This window comes from Canis lupus, chromosome 5 (assembly GCF_011100685.1).
Source record: "Canis lupus familiaris isolate Mischka breed German Shepherd chromosome 5, alternate assembly UU_Cfam_GSD_1.0, whole genome shotgun sequence".
In the NCBI taxonomy this organism is placed as follows: domain Eukaryota; kingdom Metazoa; phylum Chordata; class Mammalia; order Carnivora; family Canidae; genus Canis; species Canis lupus.
Window position 1 is genome coordinate 34665796 of NC_049226.1, and position 18785 is coordinate 34684580.

At 50.9% G+C, this 18785-nt stretch overlaps 1 protein-coding gene across 2 annotated transcripts in view; it reads right to left on the bottom strand.

Annotated features, from left to right (window-relative positions):
* The window catches only part of GAS7 (growth arrest specific 7), a 209896-nt gene that overhangs the window by 122542 nt on the left and 68569 nt on the right, over nt 1–18785 (bottom strand). Inside the window, exon 1 of one of the 2 annotated variants that reach the window (XM_038536877.1) lies at nt 129–273. The exons of the other annotated variant lie outside the window; for it this stretch is intronic. The gene's annotated coding sequence lies outside the window, so the exon portion shown is untranslated. Of the gene's footprint in view, nt 1–128; nt 274–18785 lie in introns of those variants that run through there. 2 annotated transcript variants of the gene reach the window in all.

An 18785-nucleotide genomic window follows, 5' to 3' on the forward strand; every position in this document is an offset into this window, starting at 1 on the left:
AGCAGAGCCCAGCACCTGCCCACAGAGGTTCTCCAGGGCAGGCTTCCCTGCACCAGGCCTGGCGGGGCCACCTGGCTGTCCCTGGGCTCCAATGAGCTTCGAGCACCTGCCCCAGGGCTCCCACTCACCTCAGCCCCGCTGCAGTCCCTCCTCTTGCAAAGCTGACACACTGGTCATTTGCTGCCACCGTCTCCACATCCACTGCTTCCCGTGGCATCAGCTAATTCACTGTGCAAAGCAGCATTTATATATAGAAAGTTGCAGCCACGCAGGTTAGCATTAAAATAGAGACTCGGCGTTGCCGTGGCAACCAAACAAATGATATTCAAAACGAAAGAGAAGTATTCTGCAATCGGGAAAGCATGTCCACAGCCTTCCAGGGCAGCTGCGCCCGGTCCCCTCGAGGGTGGGCGGGATGGACTCTGGAGAAAGGACCTTCCCTTCAGTTGAACCTCCCTCCCTCCCATTAAGTCACTGGCTCTGGTTCAGCTGTGACCATGACCGCCCCTCCAAAGCCCCCTTCCTAATGCCAACTCCTGCCGGGAGCAGACCCGAGGCCAGGGCACCAAGGGAGTATGATGATCCTGACCAGGTACATCAATTTGCAAAAGCTCTACTCTTCCAGCATCAAGGGGAAGCTGCTGGTGGCCCTGAAACAAAGGTGGCTTCTGCCACAGGTGTAGAGTCAAGAGACACAGTGAGCCCATCTGGCCAGCTGTTTCATCTCTCTGAGCCTCAGCCTAAAAATAAGACAGGGGTGGAGGAGCATAGGGACGGAGAAGTAGCCTAGTGCCTTCCACCTCTGTGATGCTAGGATGTACCTCTTTCCTTCTGGGTAATCTCTTTTTTCTGCGTTCTTCTGGATTCCCTAGTCTCTGGTCATAGGCCTTACTCTCCCATACATATGCCCTGGATGTTGTGGGAACTCCAGTCACACTCAGAAGCTCTGGCTTCCCGTACACTACCACCCAGAATGTTCACAGCCTTCAAGGTAAAAGGCCTGGAGCCAAGGAGCCACCAAGAGGCTGGGGACCTTGGACAAATCTGAGCCTTTCTGAGATTCATCCAGACATTTTAAAACCAGGCCTGATCTAGAACGAATGGAATTTAAAAAAATGACAACCCCCAAGTGGCAGCAAGGATGCGGAGTGGCTGGAAGTCCCAGACACTGCTGGGAATGCAAAATGGTGCAACCCCGCTGGAGAGCAGTGTGGTGGTTTCCTATAAGGTTAACATACACACCATACAAGCCAGTCATCCCTCTCCTTGGTATGTACCCAAGAGGAAGGGAGACATGTCCACACAAAATCTCATGCATGAATGTGAATGTGCATAGTAGCTTTATTCATAGTCACCCCAAACTGGAAGCAACCCAAAGACCAACGACAGGCAATAAAGAACAGGCCACCATACATCCATATGGTGGGCCCCGACTCCCAACACAAAGGAACCAACGATGAATGTAGTGACTTGGAGCATCTCACACGTGGCTGTGGAGAAGCCAGTCTCAGAAGATTACATACTGTACAATCCTATTTACGTGATGTGCTCAAAAAGACAAAGAAACAGGTATGGATGACTTGTGGGGGGTGGGGATGGTAGTGAGAGCAGAGAGAGAGCAAGAGGGAGGCTCCTGGGGTGATGGAATTATTCTATATCCTGGTGGAGGGTGTGGTTACATCAATTTATACATGTGTAGAATTGTACACTCAAAAAAATCCATTTTACTGCATGACAATTGAAAAAAGGCAATTTTTCACCTTGTAGAGGAAAAAAATCACACAGTGGATGGCATAGTCTCCTCGTAGTGTTCAGATCAACCATGGGGTCCCAGTGCACCCACTGTAGAGTCCTGAGAACTGTTCGTTATCAGTACCAGTTTTCATTGCAAAGACCCTCTTCTTGTCCTAGACCAAAAGTTCTCAACCTTGGGCCTGCTAGTTGCATCAGTATCACCTGGGAATTTGTTAGAAGGGACAAACCCTTGGGTCTCAGCCTAGCCCTTCTGAATCGGGAACTCTGCAGGCGGGTCCTGCAGTCTGTTTTAACAAGCCCTCCTGGGGAGTGACTCTACTGCACATTGAAATTTGGGAACCACCAGCCTCTGTATATGGTTTGATCCAGCGAGGCCAGCCCATCAGGGAATGGTCTGGCCCATGTCCCTTCCATGTCAAAATGCCATGGAAACAGACAATGTCTTCCTCCATATCACACATGTTTCTGGACTCTTTCTTCTTTTTTAAAATTTCTTTTCTGATTTCTGTTTTCTGGCCTACCCCCAAGGAGGAGGCAAGGGCCAGAGCTCCGTCTGAGCACCTGAAGCAGCAAGCAGGAGGTAACACAGAACCATCTGTTGCTGCATCAGGACACCTGGGAGGAAGAGTGGTTGCCACAAACTGAGGACCAGGGAGGGCCCGTGGCTGTGCATACCCACTCCTCCGTTCTGGTCCATCCCAGCTCCTGGGCCAGGACCAGAATGGACCTCGCCAGTCCACTTCACACTCAGTTCCTGGAGCACTTCTCAAGTCAAAGGGCACCTTGTGGTTGCCCCCAAAGAACCCTGGCAAAGCATACTTCCTACGTACCCCAGAACAATGACTTCAAAGCCGCTTTGCTTGGTTTATGGCTCCAAAAGCATACGGAGATGACAGATCACAGAGAAGAAGTCAGAACCACATGAATGTCATATTCAGCAAAATAAACAGCATCACAGCATTGAGGTTGGGTCCAGGGGGCTGTGTGTTTGGCCCAGGGCTCAGGCTTGGTGGCCCCTAGCATGGGTTGGGCTCCCGGGCCTCTCCTTCCCGCCCACGACTTCCACAAACTGCCAAGGGCACCCAGCGTGCTGTCCCTCCCAGCCAAGGCCTCTGCTAGCAATGCTACCTCGGCTGACATTTCAGTGTTTTATTGAGTTTTTATATTCTCTTTTATGGTGCAGTTGGAAGATAGCTCAGCTTCTAGTTCTGTCCAAATATGCACAAGCACAGGAACGCTGTGCCGTTAATGATAGTGTGACAGCTCCAGGAGCCTCTGGGGGGAGTTGGGGGAGCGGTTGTGGCACCCACTCCATTTTATACCACTGGTTCCTCCCAGAACCAGCCCTGCCGGGCATCCACACTCCCAGCCTCATTCTCATTGCAGAACACAGAAATCCTCCCCCACCCCACCCCCACCTATGGTTTTCTGGGGAAACAATGTGGGGCTCCCTAGACCCAGTGCTTCTGAAATGTCCAGAGACATTTCCTGGTTGCCACAATAGGGGTGGGAGAGCAGGGCAGTGTGTCAATTCCCTACTGCCACTGTAATGAGTAACCACACATTTGGTGGCTTAACACAACATGGATTTATTATCTTAGAGTTCATTGGCTCAGAAATGGGACTCACTGGGCTCAAACCAAGATGGTGGCAGAGCTGTGTTCCTTGGGGAGGCTCTAGGAAAGAATCTGCTCCCTTGTCTTTGTCAGCTTCTAGAGGCGGCTTGCACTCCTCGGCTGCTGGCCCCACTTTCTATGTCTTCAAAGCCAGCAATGGTGTGTCCAGCCTTCTCCGCACGGCCGTGTCTCTGATGCTCTCTCTACCATCTCCCTCTGCCACTTGTAAGGACCCCTCTGATTATACTGGGCCTGCATAGGTAATGCAGGATAATTTCCCCATCCTGCAGTCGTCTGATCCACAACCTCAAGTTCCTCTTGCCCTATAACTCACGGGTTGCAGGGATTAAGACATGGACATCCTGGATGTGTGTGTATGGGGATGTTGAGGGTGGTTGGGGACGAGTCAATATTATGCCAACCACAGGGAGCTGCCTGCATCTGATAAGCAGAGAGAGAGGATGCCACTAAAGACTTATGACACAAAAGACCACGCGCCCACAACAAAGAGCGACCTGGGCCCCAATGCCAATCGTGCCTAGGGTGAGAAACCATGGTACGGTCTAACGGTGACTGGGCCTTAGTTGGTCCCAGTGACCCTAACCCAAGTCCCACAGAAAGTTCAACCATAGGTTATTTGGGGATCAGAAAGAGGCTGTGACCCACAATTAAGGAGAATTTTTTTTTTTTTACCGTCCTGTTAGATACTGGATTCTCTAACCCAAAAACATCCTCAAACGCTTCTCATCTGATACACAGAAAATATACACAGACTTTAAAGATACCTAACATGCATCTTGCTTCTAGAAGGTGCATAAATGCAGTGGATATAGATCATTTGAATCTCTTTATGCGAAGGGGATTATGAGGTACAAACTTCCAGTTATAAAATAAATAAGTCACAGGGATATAAAGTATGGCTCAGGGAATAAAGTCACTAATATTGTAATAACTTTGCATGATGACAGATGGTGGCTACATCTATTGCGGTGATCATTTTGTAACGTATAAAAATATCAGAGTGCTAAGCTGTAAGCCTTCAACGTAATACTGTACATTGGTTGTAACTCGATAAAAAAAATTAATAAACTCCTTTACGTGCACAACTTCAAATAACATGGCTAATTCTGCTTTCTGTTGGGTTGCTTCCTGGTCTTGAGAATTGCTGGACTAGCAAGCCAGCGCCCCTCACATCCCCATCCCCCCCTTCCTCCCTCCCCCCGGAGGGAGCTGACCCACCACTAGCTGACGAGAATTCCTGAAGACCTCAGAGATCTCAGGCCCCACAACAAATGCCCTCCTGACTTCTAGGCTCCTGCAGGTTCCCCGGGCTTTCCTGTACTCTCAGGGTGAGGACAACAGTAGCCGGGTGGCCTGGGAAAGGGGAGGGGTGCTTAGGAGGCCCTGCCCAGCCCTGCAGACTGCAAGGGGTTGCCCCCCCACCTCCCTGGAGGTTGGTCCTCAAGCAAGGGCAACCTGCACATCTCCTTGAGGTCCCACCTGCTGGCTGGGTTTCCCAGAAGGCATCAAGAAGGGGCAGCGGAGGGTGACTCTGGAGTGGTTTCCTGGGGACCTGCAGGGACAGGTAGGCAGGGCCTTCCTCCACCACTTCTTCTAATTCTGACAAAAGGACTCCCTATTCCCTCCCACCTCCATCAAAATGATGAGCAGAGGCGTGGTGGCATCTGGCGTGATTCTGTGTGTACCCACATGCGTCCCTGTTTCCTGTCCCCCAGGCAAGCCCCAGCTAGCCTACCCTCTCTGTCTGACACAGCCAAGTGTTTCTCCAACTCCTCTATTGCAACCACTCAGCATTCTCTGCCAAAGCCACATCTCTGCTCCAAAGCAGAGAAGCAATGCTCTCTCAGGAAGCCCTGACACGATGTCTGAGCTCCTCTGGGGCCTGGGACCACCTGCGTCAAGAAGTCATCTGCAGAGCCCATGGATTTGCTCAATCATCCTTCAGGCAAATGCCGCTGCACGTTTACAATGAGCCACACAACCATCTAGAAGCAGGGGAGACAGAGGGCCTTGTCCACAGGGAGCTTGAATCCAGGGCAGGGAGGATGATAAGGCCCTGCTCTAAACCCGGATGTACATGCATGCCAACAAGGGGAACAGGTGACCTGTAACATCTCTGTTCCTAGATCACTGCAACCATAGCAGGAAGCACTTACGTGACACCTAGCATGGGCCTGACTGTCCTCTCCGGTTTACAAGGCTGCACCCATTCATTCTTCACTCCACCCCATGAGGCTGGTTCTATAATTACACCCATTTTACAGGGGAGGGTACTGAGGTTCAAACAGTCGGCAGCGTGCCCCAGATGTGTACCCACATTTATAGCTCGTAAATGGCAGCACCAGGATGGGCCAAACGCCTCCTTCAGGGCACCCAGCCTGGGGCTCAAACTTCCAAGGGGCAGCCAAGGGCAGAGGAAGGGCTTTTTATTTTTTTCCTGTAGCCACAGCAGCCCCTTTGTTGCTCAGACCCCAGTGAGTCACCTCCCTCCCAAGACATTGCCAAAGCGGGCCCCATTGTAGCGGGGGTGCTGGTCCCCACTTCCCTTTTCATTTCTCAAATACGGCTTTCACCAGATCCAAATTAGTCATGTAAATGCCAGCCCAAGTTCAAAGATGCTCAGATAATGGGATTTTTCAAATACCAGGGGCCAGCAGTGGCAGCGGTGGCTGCTACAACTTCTCAGCCTTCTCACTCAATCTCCACCTTCTGGGACCTCCTAGGTCAGCTTCTTTGTGACCTGTGGGGCTGTAAGTCTTGTTGTCACACTTGGGATTCTTGTGGCAGAGGCCAGGGCACAAGCAGACCCTCAATTGCATGCCCTGGCATTCTGGTGTCCTAGAAACCATGTGGGTTCCCAAGGCCTCCTGTCTAGCTCAGGAACCACAGCCAGCAGTGAATGTTATGTTATTTGGAAGAAGGAGGTCTTTGCAGAGGTAACTAAGGATTCTAAAACAAGGAGGTGATGATCCTGGATTATCCAAGTGGGCCCTAAATGCAATCCCAAATGTCCTTAGAAGATTGAGGCCAAGGGAGATTTTATTACACACAGAAGAGGAGGGAGTCTGACCAGGGGAGCAGGGGTCACAGTGGGACAGCCACAAGCCAAACGTGTCAGGTGGACCTGGCCATAAGCCACCACAAAAAGAATGGAACAGCAGGGAGAAAGTCCTCCCCTGTCCCCCACTCTGACCACAACCCGAGCCTGCCACGTGGAAGTGCCATGTCAGGCCACATGCACAACACGGGGCAGCAACACCGGATTCTGAAGCTTCCACTGTGGTCTGCACACCTGGATCATGAAGCGGTGCAGTAACACGGGATTCCCCAAAGCCCAAACCTTCCCATGACCCTTGCGCCACCCAAGGCGGTCCCTTCGGTGGTAGACAAGATGCCCCGGGCCTTCTCAGAGGCAGGTTTTTAGACAGTCACATATTCATTGAGGTCTGTTAGGAAAAACCAAGTAACTAGGACATAAAGACCACAGGCCCGTCCTCCCCAAGAGTCACACTCCCACCCGCCAGCCTGGATCAGCTGCCCCTCTGCTCCCAGCCTGGCTCCTTGCTCCTTCTTCGTTCCCAGTTCCTGCCTTCACGGGCTGCACCCAGCTGGCCAGGCTTCTGGCCAGACCCCAGAGAGAGAGAGAGAGAACAAGTGAAGAGCCCATCCCTCTGGCCTGATCCCCAAATCAAGAGGCTGCCGGGGAGAGAGGGGCACAGGCTCCCTCACAGGCAGATCATAATCTGGGAAATGGAGGAAGAATACACAAAAGTCTGGGACGTGCCATTTCTCTAAAATGGGGACTATATTCTGGATTCTCACTTCCCCATATCTACCCAACTCTCTGCCACCCTGAGGTCCAGCCCAACCGCAGGCTCTGGGGAGTCACCCAGTAGGTCAGAGGGTCCCCCTCGGAGGCCATTGGTGGGATGTTCCCGGGCAGGAGGCCAGAGGGCACCAAGGAACAGGGCCAGAATCGCCACGGTCTGTCTGCATGCAGCAGCATTATTCTTACAGAGTAGGGCCAAGAACACGAATAGAAAACCAGTGAAGGCAGGTGCACATACTCGGCCATGTGTCACAGTCAACACACAGACAGGTGGATCCCAGCCCAGTATGTGTCAGAGACCAGGAGCCTACATATGACACCCAGGAAATTTCTCATGAAAAGATTTAAGATTTCAACCGTGTCCTGAAAAATCTAGAAGGCTGTACGTACTGAAGTTGCACCTGATAGGATCAAGAGAACTGTGGCCGCCTTCTCCGCCATCCTGGCTGCCCGTGAGAATTATCTGGAAGCTTTACAATCGCCCTGATTCCTGGAGATCCCTGAACCCATTTAACAGATCTCTGAGGGAGAGACATGGAGATGGCCGTCTTTCAAGCTTGCTAGGTGATTCCACTATACAGCTAAACACACGTGCCATCTGGGGACACTGCTCTGGTGTCCCCACGTGCCTCACTCAGCACTGCTACCCACCTGCCTGGCACAGACACTGCGTGCTCCAACAGCTTGTCCAGCCAAGTTGCACACGAAAGGGAAGGCTGGGGCCCCATCAGCCAAAGTTGGCATGCAGAACCTCTTCCACCAGCTGCTTTAACCACAGAAAGCCCACTTCACAGCACCCAGGCCGGGGTGATGAGCCGCATCCCTTCTGGCTGCATCACCTCTGCCCAAGGATGGGGCTCCCCGATGTCCAGGTCCAGGCCCGGCCCAGGGTCTCGGGACAGCCCTAAAGGCATTTCAGTTTCCCACTGTCCTGCCGTGTCAGAGCTTCCTCTGGCTTATAAATATGCTTTCTGTAAAGCCCTGGAGCCAGACCCCACTCATCAAATCCCCAGGTTCCATCACTTACGCATAAGAAGATCCTTCTGTCCACAAGCCTCCCCGACTCCAATGTACCGGAGTTGATACAAAGGTAGCGGACCGGCTGTCTGCACCTTTCCAAGATGTGACAGGGACAGCAATGGGCGGGGGGGGAGGGGGCGCACCTAATGCCGGGGCTGGCACCTGTGGTCTGTCTGGCCCCGGATTCAGTGCATTAGTGGCTGACCAGCAATCTGGGCCACTGCCCGCTGGTTTCGTGCCACTTCTCTAAAAAGAGTGAGACTAAAAAGGAAGAAAAAAGTGGGTGTTAGGACATCATAGTCACCAGCCAGTGCCTATGCCAGGATTCTGGGAGTCGGGAGCAAGCCTGCCTGTCTGGCCCGGGGGGCAGCACACCAACAGGAGGACCTCAGGGACGACAGTGACAGTGAGGAGCAGCCTCCCAGGAACCAGGCAGGGAAATGGGATTTTGATTGCACAGATTAAGAGCACTGGTGCTGGAGAACAGTGACAAGTGACATGTGAATCACAAAGAGGAGAGCTTCCCAAGATACAACGTGTCCAAACAAGCCATGTGGCTAAGCCTGAGAAACGGGAAAATGAGGAAGAGTGAGCTTACCAGGCAGGCAGCTGGGCAAACCCATGCCGCCCTGGGGCCCTGGGCCCCGCACACGGCTGGAGTCACAAACCCACGGTCTGGGGCTAAGGGATGCCCCTCTCTTGGCCAGCACAGCCTTGGAATGTTCTCGTTCACTGCTGACAGCCCCAGAAGTGAGAACGGTTTCCATTTGAGCCTATTCTCCTGGCAGTGGGCCACTGTGCGGTCCCCAAGCATCCAGGGAAAGCCTCGGTGTAGGTGACACAGCCAGAAGCCTTGCTCCATAAAGGATAGTCCCTGGAGCTTGTCAGAAATGCAGAGTCTCGGCCCCTCCCCAGAACTCCCGCATCAGAAACTGCTGGGTTAGCCAGCACCCCGGTGAATGGTGAGTGTGTTGCTGCTTGAGAAGCACTCATTTGCAGCCTGCAGGCCACCCTCCTATGGACCAAGCACCTAATAGCTACACAGCCCAGGAATTCACTGCTGGTTACAATCTAGGCATCTCACACTGACTTTCCTCCCCCTCCCCCACATCATATCCAAGGCCGCAGCTCCTTCCTCAGTCCCTAACTCACAGATCAACCCAGGCAAGTGCAGATTAAATGTCTCCCTGGATGGGACGCCTGGTGGCTCAGTGGTTGAGCATCTGCCTTCAGCTCAGGGCGTGACCCCGGGGTCCTGGGATCGAGTCCCACATTGGGCTCTGCCTGTGTCTCTGCTTCTCTCTCTGTGTCTCTCGTGAATAAATAAAAAATCTTTAAAAAAAAGAAAAAAGTCTCCCTGGAGCCACAGAAACTGCTAGGATAGCTCTACCTGCAAGGCATATTTGTCCACGTGTTTATGTATTTCTTTCTTGATCATGCTCATCCAAACATTTACTGGACACCTACTGTATATCAGGCGCTGAGAACAAGCAGATTAAGTGACCCAGGCTGGTCCTGGGAAGAGTCTGCTGAGACAGAGAGAGAGAGAGAGAGAGAGAGAGAGAAGACAGTCACAGTGCAGAGTGACCTGCATGTGCACCGCTAAGGGAAAAAAAACTAAAAATCATAATCGGACATGCTTTCTCTTTACCACGCTTTCTCTTTGATTTTTCTGCTTCCTCTTATCTTGCTTCCTATCGGGTTGATTGCATTCTCTTCATTCTCCCCCCTACCCCTACAAACTTGGCCATTTATAGTCTACTTATGCTACTTAGGTGACTTAGGTGTTTACACTGACATTTTTAACATATACTCTCAACTCCAAGCATAAAGACAATCAATAGCTCTTTCTTCCTCCTGAATAATACAAAACCCTGGGAAGCATTCACTTTGATCTTCCCCCTACCACCTTCCAGGTGTTGGTAGCATGAATCGCTATAAGATGCTATTTTCCCACAAGTCTTAGAGCTGACTGGTCATTTGCTATCTCCCACTAATTGATCCTTTTCCAAAAAAAATTACAAATTCCAAATTGACGCAAGAGGAAATAGAAACCCTGTAGATCTATAACCTTCAAAGGAATTGATCCAGTGGTCTAAAACTAACTTAAGCTACAGCAGGTCTATGTGGTTCTACTGACAAGTTTTCTCAATCTTTGAAAGAAAAGACAACATTTGTCTTATCCAGTCTCTTCCAGAAAAACACTGAGAGAGATAAACACTCAGTTCCTTTTATACCACCGCATACTGACCTTCAAAGAAAAACAGTGTACGAATTAAAAGCCTGCCTCCTAACCTCACAGGGCATAAGTGTAAAATCCTAAATAAACTTGACTAAATCCTGAGAAAGGCAGCATATTAAAACACCAGAAAACTCATTCGCTAAATTCACCACATTAAAAAATTATAAGAAAAAAAAGTGACAATCTAGATGTGAAAAAAGCATCTGACCATTAAAACTCCTCACCCATGAGGGCTACAAAAGGGACTTTTCTGCCTGACAAATAGTAAATATCCAAAATTAGAATATACCTTGTGTTTAATGGAACACACTGGAAGCTTTTCCTTTAAAGTCAGGAGTAAGGGGGACACCTGGGTGGCTCAGTGGTTAAGCATCTGCCTTCGGCCCAGGGTGTGATACTGGAGACCCAGGATCTAGTCCCACATCGGGCTTCCTGCATGGAGCCTGCTTCTCCCTCTGTGTCTCTCATTAATAAATAAATAAATTCTTAAAAAAAAATTAGGAGTAAGGGATGCCTGGGTGGCTCAGTGGTTGAGCAGCTGCCTTCAGCTCAGGTTGTGATCCTGGGGTCCTGGGATCGAGTCCCACATCGGGCTCCCCGCAGGGAACCTGCTTGTGTCTCTGCCTCTGTGTCTCTCGTGAATCAATAAATAAAATCTTAAAAAAAATTTTCAATAAGCAATGTATCATATTGGGAAGTGGGGAGCAGACAGGAAGTTGGAGAGGAGAGGAGATAAGAAGTAATAGTTAGGGGCACCTGGCTGGCTCAGTCCATATAGTGTAGGTGCCTCTTGACGGCAGCATCGTGAGTGCAAATGGGCCCCTATAGAGCAAACAGGAGAAAGAAATTACGGATGGATCAAAGATCTGAACATCAAACACAAAACTTTAAAACTTGTAGGAAACAGTTTAGACCACCTTAGGACCTCAGCATATAAAAAGTTTTCTCCAACAAGACCTAAAAAGCACAATACATGGAAGTAATCGTTTCAGCACATCTTATAAACTCACACACACGCTCACCATATGATCCAGCAACTTCACGCCCAGGTATTCACGCAGGAGGGATGGAAACTGTCCGAAAGACTCGTTACACAAATGTTCACGGCAGAATTATCTGTAATAGCTAACCGCTGGAAGTACCCCCAAATGCCCATCACCTGACAAATGGAGAAGTGAATTATGGTGTATTCGACTAATGGAATTCTACTAGGCAACCAGAAGGAACAAACCATTGATGCAACAACAGGGGAAACCTCCGATGCAAAAGAAGCCAGCTTCCAGAGCACATTATGCATGGTCTACTCGTAGGAAATCCTCCAACGGCACAAACCGATCTATAGAATAGAAATCAGAGGTGATCTGAGGAGATGAGGGAGGAACAGGAGAGAAACTGACAATAAATGGCAGAAGAGAACATTCTGGAAACATGTCCTGTGCTTTGATGATAGTGGCGGTTACATTTGTCAAGTCATTGACCTGCACACATCAAATGAATGAATTTCACTTTACAGCAAATCATAGCTCAGGGAAGTTGATTTTAAAAGATGTGGGTACGGGGGGGCCGTCTCTCTCTCTCTCTCAAGTAAATAAGTGAATCTTTATTTTTTAAAAAGATTTTATTCATTTATTTATGAGAGACTCAGAGAGAGAGAGAGGCAGAGACACAGGCAGAGGGAGAAGCAGGCTCCTGCAGGGAGCTCCAGACCCTGAGCTGAAGGCAAACACTCAACCACTGAGCCACTCAAGTGTCCCTAAACAAATCCCCCCCCCCAAAAAAAATATATATACACACACACACACACACACACACGGGGGCACCTGGTTCTGTCAGTAGAGCACACGATTCCTGATGATTCCTGATCTCAGGGTCATGGGTTCAAGCCCCATGTTGGGTACCAAGCCTACTTAAAAATAATTAAATAAAAATATACACAGCCAATACCAATACATTTGTTACAACCTCTGTAATTTTCTGTGGACACATTTTATTAAAAAGTGGATTTTAGAAAACATCAGTTATTAATTACACATACTAGGGAGCAGGAAATTTCAAGAGGACAGTGGAGACTAAGAAGTCTAATTATGCTCATTCATATTTTCCTCCCTGTTGAAGGAGATGCCAACAGTCATCCCAGCAATCCTGTTAGAACCACAGGGTCAGAGCACCTGGGGACTGCAGTCGGGTAAGTGTTCAACTCTTGATTTCGACTCCGATCTTGGTCCTAGGATTGTGAGATCGAGCCTTGTGTAGGACTCTGCACTCAGGATGGAGCCGGCTTCAGATTCTCTCTCCCTCTGCCTCCCTCTTGAGCATGCGCGCTCTCTTTCTCTCTCTCTCCAAAAATAAATAATGGGCACCTGGGTGGCTCAGTTGGTTAAGTGTCTGAGCCCTACGTGGGGCTCCCTGCTCAGCAGGGAGTCTGCTTCTCCCTCTCCCTCTGCCTGCAGCTCCCCCTGCTTGTGCACGTGCTCTCTCTCTCTCTCTCTCTCTCTCTCTCAAATAAATAAATAAAATCTTTAAAAAAAATTTTTTTAAATGGGGCACCTGGGTGGCTCAGCGGTTCAGCATCTGCATTCCGCTCAGGTCATGACCCCAGGATCCTGGGATCGAGTTCCGCATCGGGTTCCCTGCAGGGAGCCGGCTTCTCCCTCTGCCTGTGTCTCTCTCTGCATATCTCTCTGTGTCTCATGAATAAGTAAATAAAATCTTTAAAAAAAAATTTTTTTAATAAAAATAAATCAATCTTTAAAAAAGAAAGATGCCACAAAGCGAGGTTCCACGGAGGTCACATGGCTCAAATCTCTCATCTTCAGGAAAGAAGCCCAAAGTGAGCTTTGTCCAAGATCGTTGCAACAGACGTTTGTTGCTAAAGCTGCCCAGCATCCTCTACCCGTCTGGACAGCGCCCCATTCGGTTTAGGGAACTTGCTCTCCCCCACCGGGCAGTTTCTCTGCAGGACCATTGAGCCCAGTGCCAGCTGTGCCACCAAAAAACCAAAGGGATCCTTCACAGGACAAAGCTGTGTGTGACCCACAGTCGCCTCCAGATGCTCTTGGCTTGACATGCTGGGAGATGGCTGGACTTCATCCGTCACAGCCAAGCAAACCTGACCCCAGGGCCTTTGCTGTTAAGATCACCCCTGTTAACTCTGCCTCCCGGCCTCACACACCTGAGCACCTCGGTTTCTGTCCGTTTTCGGCTTTCCCCAGCCTCCCGCCCATTCTGTGAGCTTCTGTGCAATAAATTCCACTTTGCTTACATCAGCCAGAGTCAGTTTCTGGTGTTTGTGACCAAAGACCCCCGTGCAAGGTGCAACTGGTACAACCAACCGGTGCAAGGTGGACACCATATTTCACGGGATATTATACACATTAAACCAGTTAACGTAAACAAAATGATTCGACGATGTTAAAACAGCAACTGTTGTACAAATGGCAGTCACTACATCGGAGGAGATCAGATTTTTGGAGCAACATTATGATCCACAGCCGGGAGAGCTGTGCCTTCTGGACAACCGTCCCTGAGTGTGTCAGCCTCCATCCCAAGCCCCCTGGACTGTCAGGGCGCAGAATGGAAGAGAGTCATGACTCACTGAGTGACAGGCCAAGCACTTTGACATGCTTTCACCTCATCCTTCTGCAAAGTGTGCACTGTCCCGATGTACCCATGAGGCCACAGGGCTCCTGAGTGACAGCAGAAAACCTGAGTCAGATCTGAGCAACCACGAAGCCCGGCCCCTGTCACCTTGTCGCACGGCCATGCCTCAAGAAAGCCTTCAGACCTTCTGCTTCTCCTCCTGTAGGACTAGGTCACTGGGCCTTCAGCTGAGGCCTTGGACGTGTGGCTGGATGGAGGGTGGCTGCATCTACAGGATGCCCAACAGGAGGGAGCGATGCCGGATGGAGGGGGGTGGGGGCGAGGGCCACACTGCGGCCTCGGGGAGGGCAGATGTGCCCAGGGTACGGTGTGGGAAATACCCACATCCCCAAGGAGGGCAAGTGAATTCTTTTCTGCTCTGACATGAATACATGCTTGCGTTCCCATGGCGACGGAGCATGCTTGCTGCCGTCCATACCTGCGGCCGCGTGAGTCACATTTTTGGCACTGCACCTGCCCAGTCCAAAGTCATTAGCTAATCAGCCTAGAATGTGCGCACTCTGGCACCGATCGGATCTGGGAGATAAACAGGGTCTCCGGGCGTCCCTCTGAGGCTCCCACAGCAGCGATCAGGTCTGCTTTGCTCTTGCGCAGAGTTTGTAATACCTGGCACGGTCCCTGCTACCAGGGCATTGAAAGGGACCTACCTGGGTTTGTCCCGGGCTGTCTACACAGACGGAGAGGATGGTCACAGAGCCTAAGCAGAAGGCAAGGACAGGGAATTAAATGGGACACAAAGAGGGAGGCACTGGAGATGCCTACGCCATCGAAATCAATAAGAATTGGCTGATTTCAGACCAAAGCTTGTTAATAGATCCTGGAAGGGCAGCATGGGGGAGAAATAACCCTGGGAGATCCTGCAGTGTGGACCAGGCACCCTCCCAGGAAGAGTTGGGTGAGAAGGAGCCCTTGGAAGAGGCCGCACAGCCACTTGTTCCAAGCAGTGCACGGTGGCTAGCTCGGGGACTGCACGACAGCCAAGGTGACGGGGCAGTAGGGAGCACAACGCAGATGCCCAGCAGATCCCAGCAGGAGGAGCGGGCCTAGATGCTGCAGGGCCCAGCACGCCACCCTGCAACTCCACGAGTGGCTCCTGAGCTCCCGGATAAGTCCACCAATTCAGCAGAGGACCTCCAGGGGCACCACTAAGAGTCCATAAAACCTAGTGGTTATGTGAAACGGGCTTTTTTTTCCCCCTTTAAACAAACAGAAAAGCCGTGGTTCCCACGTAGTTTCTCAAGAGTAAGTCACGAAGTTCGGCTGCGCGTGGGGAAAGCCCAAAGGGAAAACCCATTAGAGAAGGAGCGTCCGGGATGCCTGGGTTGATCAGTGGTAAAATGTCTGCTCAGGGCGTGACCCCAGGATCCTGGGATCAAGTCCCACATCGGGCTCCCCGCAGGGAGCCTACTTCTCCCTCTGCCTGTGTCTCTGCCTCTATCTCTCTGTCTTTCATGAATGAATAAAGAAAATCTTAAAAGAGAGAGAGAAGGAGCATCCAGAGGCCCGGAGACGGGAGTGCTGACAAGGAACTGGACCCAGATGCTTCTTCAGGGGCACTCATCACTACCACCACCTCGGTTTATGCGGGGACGTGGCGTGTCTGTCCTAGCTGGACAGTGAGCTTGTGAGCTCCTGAGATGCAGATGGGCCAATGTCTGTGCCAGGTGTCTACACTGCCTACAGTCACAGCTGGGCACCTACACTGCCGGCGGCCCCAGCTCGGCACCTAAACTGCCCACAGCCCCAGCAGACATGCCTTGCACACTGAAGAAATTCAATAAAGCTTTGATGAATCGTGTGGAAGGAAGGAAGGAAGGAAGGAAGGAAGGAAGGAAGGAAGGGAGGGAGGGCAGACAAATGGATGGGAGGGGGTGAGGGGGCTTTCTGAAGAGCTTCCTCAAATGTTTTGGAAGCCATCATTATAAAGAAGATGGACTTGGGGCACCGGGGTGGCTCAATCGGTTAAGCCTTTGGCTCAGGTCATAATCTCAGGGCCCTGGGATCCAGCCCCAAGTCAGGCTCCCTGCTCAGTGTGCTCAGTGGGGAGGCTGCTTCTCCCTCTCCCTCTGCCCCTTCCCTCACTTTCTCCCAAATGAATACTTTTAAAAAAAGATATATATATATATATACATATATATATATATATTTATATATTTATATATCTCGAAGATGGATTTAACAAGGCTTAAGGTCTCAGGATGCAGACAGTCTGCCACGGAAACAAAGCCCATGAGGGGGTCCCCAGGAGAGGTTTCACCTTGTAATCCTATCACCGTAGAGAAATGGAAACTTATTAAACTCAACACCAAAGAAACAAACAATCCAATCATGAACTGGGCAAAAGACACGAAGAGAAATCTCACAGAGGAAGACACAGACATGGCGAACATGTACATGAGAAAATGTTCCGTGTCACTTGCCATCAGGGAAATACAAATCAAAACCACAGTGAGATACCACCTCACACCAGTGAGAATGGGGAAAATTAACAAGGCAGGAAACCACAAATGTTGGAGAGGATGTGGAGAAAGGGGAACCCTCCTGCACTGTTGGTGGGAATGTGAACTGGTGCAGCCACTCTGGAAAACTGTGTGGAGGTTCCTCAAAGAGTTAAAAATAGACCTGCCCTACGACCCAGCAATTGCACTGCTGGGGATTTAACCCAAGGATACAGATGCAGTGAAACGCCGGGACACCTGCACCCTGATGTTTCTAGCAGCAATGTCCACAATAGCCAAACTGTGGAAGGAGCCTCGGTGTCCATCGAAAGATGAATGGATAAAGAAGATGTGGTCTATGTATACAATGGAATATTCCTCAGCCATTAGAAACGACAAATACCCACCATTTGCTTCAACGTGGATGGAACTGGAGGGTATTATGCTGAGTGAAGTAAGTCAGTCGGAAAAGAACAAACATTATACGTTCTCATTCATTTGGAGAACATAAAAAATAGTGAAAGGGAATAGAAGGGAAGGGAGAAGAACTGTGTGGGAAATATCAGAAAGGGAGACAGAACATAAAGACTCCTAACTCTGGGAAACGAACTAGGGGTGGTGGAAGGGGAGGAGGGCGGGGGGTGGGGGTGAATGGGTGACGGGCACTGAGGGGGGCACTTGACGGGATGAGCACTGGGTGTTATTCTGTATGTTGGCAAATTGAACACCAATAAAAAATAAACTTATTATAAAAAAAAAAAAAAAAGAAATGGAAGCTGTGCTGAATCCCAAGGTCCTGCCTGCTGCTCGGCCCTGAAGCCCACAGGTCCCTAAGAAACCTCTAGCAAGAAAGTAACTGAAAATAAAGAACCATGTCAGTCTATAAGGGTGGTAATCAAGAGAAGGAAGAGGAGGGAAGGGTAAAACCCTGACATGCCTGGGGGCCAGGAGGAGAGGAGCCCCCCCACCCCGGCCCCAGCCCAGCAGCAGGGCTGCCAGTGCCCCAGCCAGAGCATCCCTTCCTCATCTCACCATGAAAGTCAATCTCACCAGTATGATTCCAGTAGCTAAAAGGGGGTACAACACTTGCCCTCCTCCAAAAAAAAAAAAAAAAATGTGGCTAAATGAGTAAGCCGGTGCAGCTGTGCCTAGTGGGGGTCCTGGGGGTACAGGCTGCTGCCCGAGGGAGGGAAGCCGGTGGCACGGGGGCCCGAGCAGCCTGGCTGCTGGCAACCACCCCTCCTGGCTCTAATGGCCCAGGGGTCTGAGTAAAGGCCCCAAGGGCTTCAGGTAAAGGGGCCGGAGCATCCCCACCTCAGGTGATGTCTCCTGTGCGGTGCACGCAGGTCCAGCATGGGGGAGGCTCCACGTGGCTCTCGTTGGCAGAGCACCGTGTTCCAAGTTCAGCCTGTGATCTGGAATGGCCTCCGGGTGATGCCTCACACACCAGGGGTGATGCCTCACACACCAGGGTCACCACCAGAGATCAATGATCCTCAGGGACACAGGCCAAGTGGCCATGCCATCCCCCTCATGCAGAGGCTGCTTCCTGTGTTGGCAGCGGGGAGGCCAGGTGGTGGTGCAGGGGGAGATACAGCGAGCCACCAAACCCAGAGAAGGGACCCCAAGTTCGGCAGGTGCTGTGCTGGAGCAGGGAAAGGCTGGCAGCATGCAGGGAGCACACGGTGAAGCTTCTCCGGGACCATCAGGACTAGAGAGGAATCGGCCGCAGTCCCCGTGCTCCATCACCCCGGATCGGACACCCAGAGTGGCCCTCAGGAAGGTGAAAACGGCGGGGAAAGTAGGCTGAAGGGGATTGGGTGGTCCAGCCTGCAGTTCCAGAGGGAACACGTCCCGAGGCGGAAAGGGACAGCATGGGGAATAGAGTCGATGTGTTCAAACAGCGCTGACCCGGGGCTGGTGGGGGGCTGAAGGCGGGGGCGGGGAAGGATTCGATGTATGGACCTGTCGAATCGCTACTGTACACTCGAAACTGCTGTCACAGTGTATGTCAACTGTATTTCAATAAAAGGAAAAAAAGAGATAAAGAGATAAATCTTAAAAAAAAAAAAAGATGAAGTCTGGGAGAAGTCAGGGGCCTCTGTGGTCGAATCTCCCACACACGAGGTGGGCCCCAAATTTGGTGCAGAGCTTTGAGGCCAGTGCAAGGAGGGGGATGCGTTTGGCTCAAGCGTCCTCGGTGT